This window comes from Parasteatoda tepidariorum, chromosome 4, assembly GCF_982258835.1.
Source record: "Parasteatoda tepidariorum strain Cologne lab strain chromosome 4, Ptep-v5.0, whole genome shotgun sequence".
Classification (NCBI taxonomy): Eukaryota; Metazoa; Arthropoda; class Arachnida; order Araneae; family Theridiidae; genus Parasteatoda; species Parasteatoda tepidariorum.
Window position 1 is genome coordinate 4,158,757 of NC_141758.1, and position 17,887 is coordinate 4,176,643.

At 30.3% G+C, this 17,887-nt stretch overlaps 1 protein-coding gene across 1 annotated transcript in view; it reads right to left on the reverse strand.

The window, feature by feature from the left end:
• The window catches only part of LOC107447603 (uncharacterized), a 29,713-nt gene extending 14,448 nt beyond the window's left edge, over nt 1-15,265 (reverse strand). The window contains exon 1 of the mRNA XM_087160541.1: nt 14,957-15,265. The gene's annotated coding sequence lies outside the window, so the exon portion shown is untranslated. The remainder of the gene's footprint in view (nt 1-14,956) is intronic.
• Nucleotides 15,266-17,887: the final 2,622 nt, after the last annotated feature.

Below are 17,887 nucleotides of genomic sequence, written 5' to 3' on the forward strand. Positions count from 1 at the left end.
ATTCTGAATAATATTCACCTGTGGTAAATATTGAATCATTCAGGTTATTAAATACTTTAGTTGCAAAATTGGATCTATTTGTTAAATTTTTTGATATTAAAACTGAATATTTATATGGTGGTATTGATGAAATTGTATACATGGAAATACCTCCAGGTTTTGAAGATAAATATGGTAAAAATAATGTGTGCAAATTAAATAAAAGTATTTATGGTCCACCTCAATCTGGTAGAAATTGGCATATAAAGTTAAAAAATGAACTTAAAAAGATTGGATTCACTCAACTTGCATCTGATAATTGCGTATTTACTCAAATTAATGATAATGATTTTTTCGCAATTTGTGTATACGTAGATGATTTGGCAATATTTTCTAATAATTCGAAATGATACAAGGATATCATTTCAAGACTTAATCAAACATTGGAATTAAAAGAAACAACTAATAATTCAAAATTTTTAAGCATTGAGATTTCACAAAAAGAAAACGGAATTGGTTTATCTCAAGCTCATTACATTGAATCTTTAATGAAAAAATATGGTTTGGAAAATTGTAAGAAAACCAATACTCCTATAACTAAAGGTGAAGATAGATGTTATAATCCTTCTGATGATTTAGTAGATCAAACTGATTATCAGGAAATCGTCGGTGAACTTTTATATTTAGCAAATAGAACCCGACCATATATTGCTTTTGTAACTAGTTATTTATCACAATTTAATAAACGTCCCGAAAAAAGGCATTATGTTTTGGCTAAAAGAGTTTTGAAATATTTGAATGGTTCAAAAGATAGAGTCTTGTTTTATAGTAAAGAATTCGGTTTTTTAAATTGTAGCGCGGATGCAAGTTGGGGCAATGCAAAAGGAGGAAAATCTTTTTCAGATTGTGTAATTATGATAAGTAATTCTCTTCTAACATGCAAAAGTAGAAAAAAAAGGTGTGTAGGACTTTCAACATGTGACGCTGAATTATTTGCTGCAGCTGACACAGCTCGAGAACTTACTTTGTTAATAAATATGTTAAATGAAATGAACTGTAAAAAATTTATTAATGCTCCTCTTACTATATTTTCTGATAGCTAAGCTGCTATTGACTGGTTGAATAATGGTAAATCTTCTAACAAAACCAGGCATGTAAATCTTAAATTTCATTTTGTGCGAGATATGATTGAAGATAAAATATTAAAAACTGTTTATAACAATACTAATGATAATATTTCTGATTTTTTTTTTACTAAAGCTGTAGCTTTTGTGAAGTTAATTTTCTCTTTGGAAAAAATAAGTTCAATTCGACATTTATATTAAGAGAATTAATATTTTTTTATGTATATTGTTATTTGTATTTTAAAGTAAAATCTTTCTCGCAGGGGAAAATTGTTGTCATTTCCAGGGAAGTTTAATTCCGCCACATGGCGTTCTTTTTAAATTTACATGTATTTGTCTGCTCTTTGTAAATAAACCTTTACTTTCTGTCTGAATCTCGATCTCCACAGACTACACAATGTACATTCGAAATAGAGATAAATAAAATACATTTTTTTATTTCTCGTATCAATACAGAAAAGTGAAAAACAAACATTTCACTTACACGGAAATGTTATGTTGCAAGAATGTAGGCGACCACCGATTATCTTAGTACCTAAAAAAAAAAAAAAATTCCTCTGAATTTGTGCTGCATACTTCAGAATAATTCATCTTTATTTTTGTTTTAGTCACAGCAGCCTATTATCCATCTTATAGCTAACCATTGATATCAAAATTCAGTGTAGCCATTTCATTGTTTGCAAAAACTTTTTGTAGTTAATTATTTTGCTTGAGATTTAATGTTTGTTGAAATGTTAAGCTAAATGACAAATTTTATAAAAATAAAAAAATTTATAGGATTTTTTTTAAAGCCAAAAATTTTCAATTCGCTGCCTGAAAATCCCTCAAAATCTCGTTCGCATGGTGTAAGGCATATTTTTTTAAACATGCATTTAAGTAATAATTACAAACATGAATAAAAAAAGTGTTTTCTTATAAGTTGAAATAAGACAATTAATACCTAAGTGGTGGCCACCACTTTGGTCTATTGGCCACCACTTTAATCAAACAATTTTGCTTAAATTGCAGCACTAAATGATATTTAAATTGATAATAATTAACAACTCATAGCTATTACTTGTAATGCATTAAGAGTACCATGTTTTTAGAAAAAACAATTAATAATTTAATGATTTTGATTATATATTTATAAATAATACAACATAGTAAAAATTATAACTTTGGTACATAATGCAAGTATTGTGCACGATTTAATGCATAATAGAATGTCCACAATGTTAATAATAAAAAAAAACTTTCCAACGTTTATGACAATTTTTGTCAGATTTCGTCAGGTTTTTGAGATGTCAAATCAAAAATCAGTTTTCAAAGTCAAAATCCCAACCCTGTATATGGGGAGTTAAAATTTTTCTTCCCATTTTGTTGAGAGTTCTTCATAAATACATTAACAAAATGCGCAATAATTTCCAGAGACTTCACAGAGGGTTCGTAGCAAAATCTTTCAGCAAAAAATCAGCACCTTTTAAGTACTTTTAAGCACTCAAAAAATAATTTTAAGTACTATATACATTGAAAAATGCAAAATAATTTTCAAAGTCCTTACATGATCATGATAAAATAAATAGTTGCTGACAAAGAACTCCTTTTTTTTTATTATATTAGCCATTATAAAATGATCAAGATATTTTTTAGTTCACTATCAGAGGGCCTGAAATTGAGAATATCTTGCAAATAGCAGCAGAGTTGCACATGAGAGTGCAATAATCTCTCCGAACCCAGCTTAGTAGACGCTCATGCGGACTCGCAAGAATTTCATCCAAAGGATGCCAGCAGCAGAGTTCGGCCAGAAATATAAAACACCTCCCGCGAGCATAATAATTCAAAGCTGTCGAATTGAAAACCCATTCCACTGTCTCCCCTACTTTTTTGATGGGGGTACGTGTACTTCCTGGGGTGTTATGTAACCGGAAACTAATCCACTGTAGCGGCAGAAAAGGGGGATTGCAACCTGCGGTGGTCAACCTTAGAAGAGTAATTAAGATCCTCTACTGGGGTCAACAAGCTTTCAAAAGATATCAGAAGAAACTCATTCTACATCTTATATTACGCTTTTTATCGTTCTAAGAAAAACTTAACCTTAGAGGAGTTAACCTTAAGGAGCATAAGGAGTAATTAAGATCCTCTAGTAAGGCAGTGATTCTCAACCTTTTTTTTGCCTCCGCACACTTTTAACGATTTCAAAACTTGGCGGTACACAAAGAAAAAGATAAGTTTAAAAGATGTTTACTTACCTATAATACACTGTATAAAATAGTTTATGATCGTAATTTGAAATGTAAAATAAAAAATTATAATTATGTACTACAAAAACAACAATACGTTTATTAATGGGCTAATTACAAATGAATAATAAGAATACGTTTAGTGAGAAATTTTTAGCTTGATGTTTTTTGATAATTTCCTTTATATTGGGTCGTAAAAAGGACACTTTCATATCGTCATTTAACAGTCTCGATCTTTTTTTCGTTTTTATGTTGGTTAGTACTGAAAATCCGAATTCACACAAATAAGATGTAGAAAATTGTAATAATATTTTTAAAGCATTTTTGGCTATCATGGGATAATCGCATCTAATGTTAATCCAAAGTGAATTAATCGATTCTTCGGAATATTTCAAAATTAAATCCCAATTGTTAGAAAGCGAAATTAGTTTTCCCTCTTCATTCAAAGTTAATTCAAATACAGAAGTTTTCGTTATCACAAATGGATTACGAACCCAATCAAATTTTTTTTTATATCTAAATTTGGGAAATAATGAATAATCTCACCTCTAATGTTGTCAAGTGGTCAATAACAATTTAATGAATAGTGTTATTAAAATCGTTTGGGACTGACTCAAACTTTTCCAAATATCTTTCTTGAGCTTTATTCTTCATATATATAAGTATTCATAGATATATAAGTACTTTTCTTTAATTTAAACTTTACTCGTAATTAAAAAAAAGCATTATAATTTTTATTAAAATTTGGCGGCATACTTTAAGAATTTGGCGGCACGCAAAAGTGCCGCGGCACAGTCGTTGAGAATCACTGCTCTAAGGGGGTCAACAAGCTTTCAAAAGATATCAGAAGAAACTCGCTCTACATCTTATATTATGCTTTTTCTCCTTCTAAGAAAAACTTAAAAAATATTTTTTTAAACTCCTAAAACAGCGTTACTTATTTTCAAAATGGTTTTATCATTTTATTTAACATACACCTTTTCTAATTTTATCTTGAATTGTTTATTATTTTAATTTGATTATTTAGAGAACTAATAATAACCAGAGTGTATTTAAATTTATAAAATTTTACTATGTAGTCATATGAAAGTAATTTCTATGTTATCATATGAAAGTAATTCACATAGAGTAACTACATTAAAAATAAATTTAAATTTTCTCTATAAATCAAATAAAATTTGTTAAGTTTTTTTTATTGCTTATTTAATTTTTTTTTCTTTCAATTACAATTAAAATACAAAAATTTTTTACTACCTTTTTTTAAAATTTTAATTAATTTTTTAAACATTTTTTTAGAGATAGTTACACTTTTTTCAAACTAATTAAACTCTACCACTTTGAAAAAATATATTGACATTTAATCTATTGTTTAAGCAAATACTTTTGTTTACTATGTAAATTTGATTTAGACTTAAATATTTGAATTTCGCAATTTGAATGAACTAAATTAACCTTCACTAGAAACTTACTTCAACCGAGGATACTTTTAATTTGTCACAAACAAATTGAAACATCAAGATTAAAAAATTATTCGATTTAATGATCACAAAATTTTAAATTATATTAAAACAGATCTAGTTTCCGATTATATCACTTAACTTATTCTAACAATTTAGCTCGGATACATTAAAAACTTCACTCACAAACAACCTTTTTTTTAAATTTTAATTAATTTTTTAAAATTTTTTTAGAGATAGTTACACTGTTTTGAAACTAATTAAGTTCTACCACTTACAAATTGAAAGATCAAAAAATTATTCGACTTAATGATCACAAAATTATATTAAAACAGATCCGATTATATCACTAAACTTATTCTAATAATTTAGATCGGATACATTAAAAACTTCACACGCAAACTTATCATTTTCACTTACATAATTTCTACTTAATTATAGTTACTTTTAAAACTTATTGTCAAAGATATTATTTAACAATACAAAAAAAATTCTTATTGATCTAAAACAGTTATTTAGTATAAATTTATTAAACTGCATATTTTGAGAGCGCAGTTTTATATGAAGTCTATTTTAAAGGAGTAGAGGAAAATATAACTTATTAAAAAGCGAATATATTTCATTTATCAGCGTTTGGTTGTTAAACGGTATTTATATTTTATCAAATAATTTTTATCAAGTAATATCTTGTGATTACTTTATATAATAAAGGAACTTCATATTTAATTTTAAGCCCTTAACTTAAAATTATTATAACCATAATAATAGTAACAAAGAATAATGGTAAAAGCGGGTAATGATTGCATTTTATTTGTAAATGCCGTAAATATAAGGACAAATAAATTACTTACAAAGGTATAACTTATTTCTGAGAAGTTCCTTAAAAACTATCTTTGATAAGCTTTATAATTTTCTAAACGTAGAAGTAAAATTATAAGAAAATTGTTTTTCTCTTTCATTTCAGTTTTGAGGGTTCATAAAAAATACAATCATTTCTGGCGTAAAATTAAATTATAACATTTTCGACTAATACGCTGAGGTGACAGTTTAAATTTATTTTTCTAATAGATCTTTTCGATGGATCATTAAAAACAACAAAATAAAACAATTCTATGTTATTTTGCATTTTAATATATAGATTTGTGAAGCTGCTCACTGTAATTAATAGAAAGATTTATCAAAATAATCGAAATTAATTTATAAAAAAAATACGATACCGAAATTTTTGAAACAAGAGGCATTTATTGATTTTCATTAAAACTTACAATATAACAACAGGTTGAGACAAGTTTACTTTGCAATAATTAATTATGGTAATCTAGAAGATATATATTCATATAGATAGCATGCTGGCTAACCCTGGGAGGTTTTCGTGTTTTTCCTCTCCTTGTAATGCAAATGCGGCTTAATTTTATTATATGTATTTTAATTAACTATAACTAGACTAATTAAGGTTTGCAGTGCAGAAATTTCTTCTCAGAAAACTCTTCTCCATGAATGGCAAAGGAGGGTTAAGGAAGAGGCTGTCTTATAGGTCTCGCCTAAAAGTTTCTCCCCTACCTGAATGATTGATGGAGTGGGCGGAGGGGTTCTATTGAAAAGCCGCACCTGTTCCCGTTGATCATTACTCGCCAAATCTTTATGATGCCAACGACGATAAAGGGTCTCAAATGGAAAACTGATTTACCTCGATTTTGAGAGCCATAGTTGATTAATTCTTCCTTTAGTGGGAGAGTGAAACTTCTTGAATTTTTCGGATGCGCAAGGGATTTTTAGGGATTAGAGTTAAAACATTACACGACATTTCCGAGTGTTTTTTTATGGGTACCGTTCAAATGACAAGGGGGGGGGGAAACTCCGATGCTAACTTTTCGAAGATTATCTATACATATCGTGTGTCTTCGTACATTTTTTATACTTAAATTTAAAGGGCATACTGCATTGCATTATCCGATTGAAAATGCTGGGAATAATCAAACTGCAGCATTTGCTTTTTTATTTGTTTTCCTTTGAAACCTCAAAATGATAGAAAAAAAAAAAATCAGTAAGCCACAATGATAGTTATTTATGGAATTCAAGTGAAGATGCTACCGTTCATTAAAGGTGGTTTATGAATAGTAACATGATATTACCATAAAAGATGCTATATGATTAAAATTTTCTTTCTATGTTATATTCAAAAAACTCATAAACATTAAAAGACTCGATTAAATTTTTTTTTTCAAGATAATAAAGAAAAAGATTTAAAAAATATATATATTTGTGGCACTTCAGTTTTATAAAGCAATGCTTTCAATTTTTTTTTCTTTTTTTTTCAAAGAATGCTTTCGTTGCTGTTGATTCATTTGTCGTCGTCAATCATTATCCCATAAAATCTTGAGAAAAATAATTATTTTTTCTAATTATGTTTTTACGGTGCAGTTACTATATTATGTTAAATTCTTATACGTGTTGCATTTTCAAACCTCATTCATACAACGATAAATTTTATGGTTTAAAATTATTAATCATAATAATAACATTATGATCGATTTCATTAAATTTAATTGACGTAATAATTGTACTCAATGAAAAATTAGATTTGAACTACAATTAAAAAAATTCTTAAAGACTTCAAATATTTCGTTAATGCGATTGTTAATAACGACTTCCAATGTTTAGAAAAAAATGTTCTGATAATTGAAATTTTATTTAATTTTATAGTTTATTTAAAATTGCAGAAACACTACAAAAATCTATTTCAATTCGCTAGACAAGATAAGCTATTCATGAAATGGCGGTAAGTCAAGGTACAGCTCTTTCGCATCTTTCATTCTTGGAAAATTTTCCCTCTGATAGCTAAGACTTTTCCCTCTCATGACTAAGACTTCCGTCTCACTCTTGCGGAGAGGAAAAATCCTTCTTCATACCAGGAAAAATAGCAACCTTGTTATAAGAAAAGCGCCAAGAGAATATAGCTATATCATGCCAAGACAGTATTAAGCCAAGTCCGTTCTAGGGGGGCTTTTTAACGAGCCTGAAAGCAATTATCCTTATCTTGACAGCTGAAGTTTGGGCGAGGTCTACAATGAACCAAGGAAGAGAAATTAAAATAACACATTGATTACATACTTTGTTCTACCGAATATAAAAGAGCGAAAAATTGTGAATAAAAATTACATTACACATTTTTAATATGAATTTGAAAAATTTCTCATTATTAAATACATAAGAGATTGCATAATTACTACTCTTAATATATATTTTTAGAATATTGCGAAAAAAAGTTTAAAAAAATGTATTAATTAGGAATTACAGATTAATGTTAAAGCAATAAAAAAGGACTAATAGTTTAGCTCTTTGTTTGCCAAGATTTCATCAAACATGTAAAATGATTGACGCTTTCATACACTAACGGTCGACGGTACACTGAAATAGATGGTGGTTGAATGAATTTTGAAAACGTTAAATAGAACAATGTGAAAAGCTCGTTTTTACATATTAACATGGCAAAAATCAACTTTTCGAAATTCTTATTTTCGGAAAGGGAAAATTAAGTACTTTTTAAAAACACTCAATGTAGAAAGCACCTTTAAGGGATTTTAAGAAACGAAAATAAGCACCTTTAAGCACTTTTTAAAAACGTTGCGCACCATGTAATATGATCATGATGAAATAACTAGTTTCTGACAAAGAACTTTTTTCTTGATTCTATTAACCACCATAAAAACAATTTATACACAATTTTAAAGATATTCAATATTAAGTAGCTCGTTTTATTTTTAAATTAATAATTATTTTACGTAAAAAACCTAATTCAGAATAATTAATTTAACTATAATTTAAAAAGGTTATCAAGTGCATTTTTTAGATTTAAATAAAAGTTATTGATAAAACGGCTATTGCTATAGCTAAACATTAACAAGATTAATATTATTGATTATACTGAATTTATAAAGATATCTAAGCAAACTCTATCAAATTCATAATACAAATGTACATTAGTGAATGGCCCCTAAATTTTTTATTATTATTTGTTACTTGGTTCAATATTTTTTTAATCAAATACAGTAGAACCCGTTTAAAAAGTTTACCTGCGTTAGAAGCTATTTTCTTAAAAAACCAAATACCATAATGTTAAATTTACCTTTATAAGAAGTTTTTTTTTTTTCCTGTTTCAAAAGTTTTCACTCCCTTCCAATTTCCTTTAATTTTTTTTATTTAGTTTTACTCTTCCGTCACAAAAACAGGAAATAACAAAGACCTTCTTTGCTCATTCATTTCATAAAAGAAGATGATTTAACAGGAACAGATGTGAGCAAAGGAATGTGACCCAAGAGATGATGAGAATGTGGAGAATTGCTTGACCCACCATAAATGAAAATCAGGAAGCCTGATGACTCACCACTCTACCTTTGTTCTACAACTGATGCATCATTATAAGGTAATTTAATTCCGTCCCGCCCTCATTTGGGCATGCGGTGAAGTGTCCCGCCGCCGCGACAGCTCCAAGATCGGAACCGCGATCCGTCCACCAGCACATGAGGCCGCCCGGGTGACCAGCCCGGCCAGGCCACATCCGTGGCCTTTATTAAAAACATCTAAAACATTACAAATGCCGATGGCAACAGCAAAAAAACAATTAAAATGCTCCGAGAGACCCGCCTTATAATGCCGAAGCAGACGGACCTCCCTCATAGTGAGCCAAGGAAAATTAAAGTGTTTGAGAAACATAGAAGCATCACAGAGAAGATGACAAACTGTGCGCCAAATGTAGGCAGTACATGGATAAACAGATGATCTTGACATACCATACAACAGCAAACATACAAAAACAAAATAATTTTTTTTTTTAAACGTTGCACAGTAAAAGTGACAGCTAAAACCTTGCAAAAGCAAGGGAGGGCCACAGAAAAGGTATCATACATACTTGTGAAATATTTTTTTAAGAAATAAATTAATTTCATAAGAAATAAATTAATTTCATAAATTAAGAAATAAATTAATTTCAGTTAAATCAACCAATAGTGGAAGACAGCAAATCCAACAATCATGAAATAATCGACAATGATTGGGGAGATATGGGGGACACAATTTGAGCTAACTTGTCATGTGCGGCCCGCGAGAGCCCCTGAATATTATAAAAAAAATTATTATAATTCTTTTAGAAAATAAAAATTACTCCTCTAGAAAAAATGACATAACATTATGATGAGTAATACAAAGGAAGATCCGTCTGATTAGTCAAACTTTTTCTAATGAAAATCAGTACACCTATAATTAAGAGACTCACTAAATCAACAACTATATAATTCTGCGGATCAATGACCGAATCAATCAGAAAACAATGACAAATGAATGGATTAAAAGAGAGAATGAATGAGTCATTAAATCAATAAATGAGAGAAAATTGGATTGATAATTGAAATAACCCAAAATCTTCCATTTATTGATTTACAAAATAATTTATAGACTTCTTTAATCTCTGATTATTTATCAACCTTAACAATTAACTGTAGACTATCATTTAACTGCTTATTCATCTACGAGCTAATCAGCACAGTAGAAACATATATATCAAGGGCAGTCATCATAAATTACCCTCAGTAAAATTGTCAATTTTTAGCAATCTAATGTTTCAGTAGGTAAGACTATTAAAATTGCAGATAATTTTTATTTAAAAAAAAATCAACAATTTGATTTTAACAAGCATAGCTGTAAAAATATTACACATAGTAGTAGTTTTAACTTATGTGTAATATTGTGAATTATGTGAGGTCAAAAAAATATAACATAAGAGGTTGCAGTGGTAAGTAGGAAAATATTTGGAATTAATTTACTAACACCAATAGTATTATAAAATGACAGAAAATTACAACTAATTTTATATTAACATTTTAAACTAGACGTGAATAATGTGCATGAACAAAAAAATATATATTCCTGTTTCAGCATTACTAGTATAGTAAAAATAGAATTTTAAATGAAAATCATAACTTCAGAAAACTGTTAAGAATTCTGCTCACAGTAAGTGGTAAAAAATTGAATGACATCTTATCTCAGCTTACAAGACTTTTTAGAAAGTTTAGAAGCATTGCTTTCTACACACACACATTGTGTATATACAGTCAAACCCCGTTAACGCGAAATCGCTTATCACGAAATTTCGCTTAACGCGAAATAATTGTTAGGTCCCGTCGATCGAGTCTGAAGAATAGTGTTAATTAATTCTTTTAACGCGAAACCCAAATCGCAAAATACCGCTTAAGACGAAAAGAATTTTTTTCACTCCAAGTCAAAATTTCTTCTTTTACAAGAGTTTGGAATTAGTGTTTTGAAATTTCTACTCCTACCCTCGAATCGAGGTCCCATCCTTCCATAATTATCTCTTTTGATTGGTTGCTGCTATTCTGTTTCGGAATGCTCTTTGCACGTGCGTGGAAGGGGGTGGAAAGGTGCATAAGCACACATGATCGTGGTAGAGTCCGACTGTCAGTTGCCCTTGAAATTTCGTAAAAATGAGTCGAAAACAGCAATCCTTGTCCTTAGAGACTAAACAAAAAATTTTGAATGAAGTTTGTGATGGAATATTAAAGAAAACAGAGATCGCGACGAAATATGGAATTCCCAACAGCACGCTATCTACGATTATAAAAAATCGTGAAAAAATTGAAGTCGCATATGCTATCAATCAATTTGAGCCAGCTAGAAAGCGAATAAGAACAGGGGGAAATGAGGAGATCGAAGTAGCGCTTTTGCGATGGGTGCGTGAAGCAAGGAGTCAGAATCTGCCTTTAACGGGTCATGTATTGCAAGAAAAAGCAAAAGTTTTTGCGGATGCTCTCGGCGTGACAAATTTCGCATCTTCAAACGGTTGGTTAACACGATTCAAAAAGCGTCATGGAATTGTGTGTCATAAAATCTGTGGCGAAGAAGCAACTGTAGATAAGGAGACTGTGGAATCATTTTTGTCTGAAAAGTGGCCTGCTCTTAGGAAAAATTACGCGCCACGTGACATTTTCAATGCTGATGAAACGGGACTCTTTTTCAAAGCATTGCCCTCCCGTACATTGAGCATTAAAGGAGAAAAATGCTCCGGCGGAAAATGCTCTAAAGAGAGAATTACTGTTTTGGTCGCTTGTAATATGGATGGGACCGAAAAATTGCCCTTGTTTGTCGTAGGTAAATCAGCGAACCCACGTTGTTTTAAGAACTTAAAAACTTTACCCGTTGTATATGCTTCAAATAAGAAAGCCTGGATGAATAAAATGCTTTTTAAGAAATGGTTAACAGACTTGGACAGGAAACTATTTCGAGAAAAAAGAAATATTTGTTTGATGCTTGACAATTGTAGTGCTCATAATGATATTCACGGACTAAAAGCGATTAAATGTGTTTTTTTACCTCCTAACACCACAGCAAAACTTCAGCCGTGCGATCAAGGTATCATTCATAGCTTGAAGGTGCAATACAGAAAAGAAATGGTACGCAAGATGATCCATTGCTTTGATAATAAAATTACATTTTCTGTAAATCTATTAGACGCAATGAGATACTTAAAATGTGCTTGGAACAATGTTTCTTCTGAAACAATTATAAACAGTTTCAAGTGCGGTGGGTTCACAGATGGAAAAGAAATGAATCTTCAAGAAATAAGTGAAGCAGAACCAGAAACGTTGACTAATTTGATCGAAGAAGCGGAAAAACGCGGGATTCTATCAGCCCCTTTGTTCAAAGACTACACCATAGACGAAGATTTGCTAACATCGGATATAACCACCGATCAAGACATAATCGCTGAACTATCGGCGAAAAATGATGATGTCGACATGGATACAACTGATGAAGAGTCCGATATTGAACAAGAAAATCCAGTTACTTTAAATGAGGCGACATGTGCAATGAAAGTAATTAATCGTTTCCTCATGCAACAAGAAAATGCTATGGATGCATTAGATAACTTAGAACATATAAATGACTTTATTAATAAGTGTTATCTTAAGAAATTAAAATAGAAGTCAATAACTGACTTTTTTCAACCTTGATTCCGTAACGGATAAATAAATTCGTAATTTGGCGTTCAATTCACTTCATTATTTCTTCTCCAAATTTCAAGTTATTTTTAAATGTTCATTGTTTTTAGTATTTTTAATTTTATGTTAAATTCACTTAAATTTGCAATATGTCTTCATTAGTAACTTTTAAGAACTGTAATATATAAGTAATTGTTTAGTAGTTCAATAATTGTTGACTAGATGCCGCCACTATCTAAACGGTTAACACGAAAAATTTCGGTGGTCCCGACGATTTCGTGTTAACGGGGTTTGACTGTATATATATATATATATATATATATATATATATATATATATATATATATATATATATATATATATATATATATATATATATATATATATATATATATATATATAGACAGGGCCAGACTTAGCCTAAATGCCCCCCCCCCCTCTGCTTCAGTAATGAAGAATTGAACTTTATAAAGTATGCCTCCATATATGGAGGTATTTAAATTTTTCACCTCATTTACATACATAACAAGAAAATTTACTAGAACCTGACACAGCTATAAAGTCCCCCCCTCCAACCTCCAATGATAAGACGAAACATCGTTCTGTCTATTTTATTGATTTTCTGACAATTCTATGTCCATCATGCCGAATGCAGCTTTCTGATTGTTAACTTTATCATCTAACTGCGAAAAATTCATATGCATGTTGACATAAGGGCGGAATTCAGATAAATTTTCGCAATTACGATGGCTCACTTAAGTCAATCAAAAGCCTGTATTTCTGTAAACATATCGCATTTTGCTATATGCAAAAATGCAGGCTTTTGATTGGCCCGATCTTTCCATTGTAATTACGAAAATTTAGCTGAATTCCGCACTATAAAGAAATGGATTTAAGAAATATAGATTTTTTGTGTTCATACGATGGAGTAATGAAGAAGCTAACATAAAATTGACGGGTTTTTTTTTACACTGTATTGATATTTTGTTTAAAAAATTTCATTAACGAAGGAAATCTAAAATAAACTTTCGATTTGGGGGCCCCATCTGATGTGGGGTCCGGGGCAACTGCCCCGTATGCCCCTGCCTTTGTCAGGCTCTGTATATATATATATATATATATATATATATATTTTACGAAATTCAATAATATCAAACCCGGTAAGCTGAGCACCAACAGTGCCCATAGTAGTTTATGAGCTGCAATGTCTCAAGAGACATCACGATGTAGTAACCGAGGATTAAATCCCTGCGATCAATTACGCTGGTCATGACAAATGCTGCCTGCTGACTCGCACTGGCCATAAAGCTGAGGTAAAATATCATCATAGGTAGAGGAATCATGGATTAGAATTTATTTGATGAATAATATGCAACATTAATTTGTTTTTAAAAAACAATTGCCTATTTTTTAATATTTAATTGCAAAAAATTTTTTGTCTCAATAAACAGTGTCGGTTTTATGAGATGGAAAAAATGTTTAGTCTTAAAATGTATTTTGCCAAACAATGATTCGTATCTTTAAAAAAAAATAAAAGTATTTTGTTAATTCATTCATTTAAAAGATTTTTTTTTCTTCCTAAATTTCACATTAAGAGTGTTAAATTTTGAAGTATCTATTAATATTTGCTACTTTAAAAAAAAAAAAAAAAAAACTGAATTTACCTTGGAATTTGTTACATACATGAAAAATATTTTCCTTTATATTAATATTAGTTATACAGTTTCCATTTTTAAAATAATGGGAAAGGAAGTCCCTTTTTTGTTATGGAATTAATCCAACGAGAAGGTCATGAAATCTGCCCCCCACTCCTGATGCCCAATCAAAAAACTCCTGCAAGCACTTGCAGGAGTCTTTTTGTAGTAAATCACAAATGGATATTATCCCTGCAGCAGATTAGCTCTCAGAAAATATTTATTTTATTAAAAATTACATTATCTGTTTGAAATTTTCGCCTCGCACAATAAAATATTAAAAACAGATGCAACTTGTCTCCAGAAATCATGACGGTAAATTACATCATAAAGAGCAGAAGATATGTTTTTTCCCCCATTTCTATTGAAAACACCATTCATTAACTTATATTAAACGATAAATAAAATATGAGTGTTTAATACATAATTCAGTAAATACTTAATAAATTACACATTAGGAAGACTCACCCTTGTTTTGTAGAAACGTGTTAAGACAGAGAAACCCCCTGATGTTCATCATCACAAGAGAAACTTGTATCTGTACCGTGGACCTCTAAATTCGCAGACAGGTTTGGACCCTCCTCCTAGGAAGTGACGTTGTGTATCGATAGTTATAAGAAAGTGACCAATGGCTTTTGTTTATCCTTTAATCGCTCTCCCTTCGCTTGGGGGTCGTGACCTCTTTCACCGCGTTGTTTCTGAAAGGGATTCTTCTTTCATTTTGACAATTGCGTAGTTTAAAATAAATATATATATTTCTTTGATCTTTCTTCAAGAATTTAATATGTAGCATTTGTTTTAAACTTGTTTGCATTATTGTATTTATTATAAGAGAATCGATTCACTTGTAACTATATTTACTAACAGTTTGAAAAAAAAAGAATTATTCTAAAAATTAAAAAAAAATAACATCATATTACAAATCAAATACATCTTTATTTATTACCTTTTCTAAAAATCATACTTTGAATGTTTTTTTTTTTTTAAATAATTGTGATTGATTCATTCAGAAATATCATCACTAGATTATAAAACTTTAGAAATTATATATATATTACAGAGATCTTTTAGATTTAACGAACTAATGATTAATAAGGGTTATTTAATTTGACAAAATTTTGAAACTTTCTATTTTTATTAATTTCATTAATTATAAAAATTTTATTATATTTATGATTAATTTATTACTTTCTTATTATCTATAATTATTTCATTTTATATTTGCAGTTGGCAAAATACGTACCTTCTTTATACTACTAAAAATCTTTTAGTTTTAAAGGTACAATCAGTATCAAAATAACGTGCAATAAATGAGCTTTAATAAATAGGCAGAATACATGAAATAAACTTTAAACTAGCATATTTTAAATAATTGTTAGTTTAAATAATGTGAAAAAAAAATTGCATTACAATTAAAAAAAAACCGCTTTTTCAATTTTATTTGGTTATGACATTATTTTTCGAAATTGCAAACTTATACATTTTAATAAACAAAATTGTACGTTAGCTTTTTAAAAAAACATTATTTTCTTCTCTTTTATAATAATTTTTATAATAAATTACAATTCGCAACACAAATAATACAATATATTTTTTTTTCAAATTTAATAATTTATCTCTTTTTAGTAAATGATATTTTCAATCGCTGTGTTATATTGAACTAGATTTGGAAAAGAATTCTCTGCAATTAATTTTTTGCCTTTTATTACCCTCTTACATTAAACCCAACTCAGAAGACAAGGATGCCAAGTAGTCGTACTTTATTTAAGAATTTCGTGCTAGTGTTTTTAGTTACACAATTTCACTGTTGTCGTTCTGACCATAAGGTCACCCAATCAGCCGTGGATTACTTGCAAGAAATGAAAATAAAATTAGAACTGGCAGATGAAAATGCTCCATTAGTAGCAGCTGATAAGCAAAAATCCTCAATAAAAGATCTTCAGTTAGAAAGTTTGACATAGGTGATCAAGTTGTGCTATTGATTCCAGATTCCAATAACAAAATATACGCAAGATGAAGAAGGTCCAGAAGTGATAGTTCAGCAACATCATCCCCATTCATATAAAGTGAAACTACCTGATGGAAGTGTGAAACATGTTCACGTGAATAAAATTCGGAAGTATCATCCTCGATCTCTGGCTGTGGGAGTTACTTTTGAAGAAGACAGTGACTTTGGAGAGATTCATCCATGTCCAGCTACAGCAAATATAAAATTCAATGAATCTCTAAGCAGTGTTGACATGACCCATTTATATCAAGATAAAGCAGAGGAACTTAGACAGCTGTTGATGGAATATGAAGAACTATTCACTGGCAAAGTGAAAATTGCTAAAGTAGGACCTCACCGCATACGACTCAAGCCAAATACGGAAAAAAAGAAACCATATGTTTACCGAATTCCAGAAGCGCTAAAATGCAAAGTAGACGAGCAAATAGAGGAATTTCTGCAACAGGGTCTCATCGAAGAAAGTAATGCAGAGAACGCTTATCCAATAGTGTGTGTTAACAAGAAGGATGGTGTCTAGCGGCTATGTGTCGATTACAGAGCTTTAAATGCAGTAACTGTTTCAGACGATTTTCCAATGGAAGAAACAGCAGAACTAATTAATTCCATAGGTAGTGCAAATATAATTAGTACTCTAGATTTGCTGAAGAGTTATTATGCAGTGCCCATGGACCTAAAGTGCAAAAAACTTACATCCTTTAAAACTCATAGAAATCAGAATCAGCTTAAGATTGTGAGTTTTGGTCTTAAAAATGCATCAGCAACATTTCAGAGAGAAGTGAATAGAGTCTTGTCTCAGTACCGAGTTTTTTCACGTGCCTACATTGATGATATTGCCATATTTTCGGGAAGTTGGAACGAACACATGATTCATCTGAGAATCATTTTGTCTAAGTTACGAGAACTCAACTTTACTGTGAACTTGAGAAAGTGCTCTTTCGTGAAGACTCAGATTAAATATTTGGGTCACATAATAGGTTCAGGCCGACATAAGCCTGATCCTGAGAAAACCAGTGTGATTGAGAACTTGCCACGTCCAAAAACCAAAAGATACCTACGCAGTGTTCTTGGTTTTTGCAATTATTATCGTGACTACATACCTTGTTATTCAGCGCTTGTGTTTATCTTTAACAGAACTTACAAAGAAGAAAGTCGCAGATAACATTCCTTGGACACAAGAACATGATGCGGCTTTTCTTCAACTAAAAAAAGCGTCATTGACTGACTCACTGCTTGTCAACAGTTGACCAGAGACTGTTGTAGATGGGTGGTCAACATCTAGGACATCAATAGCAAGCTTTCTACTTGACAACAGACTGTCACAGGTGGGTGGCACGTAGATGATAGACCGAAACAAGATGGCCATGGCACCTAGTCACCACACACTTCATCGA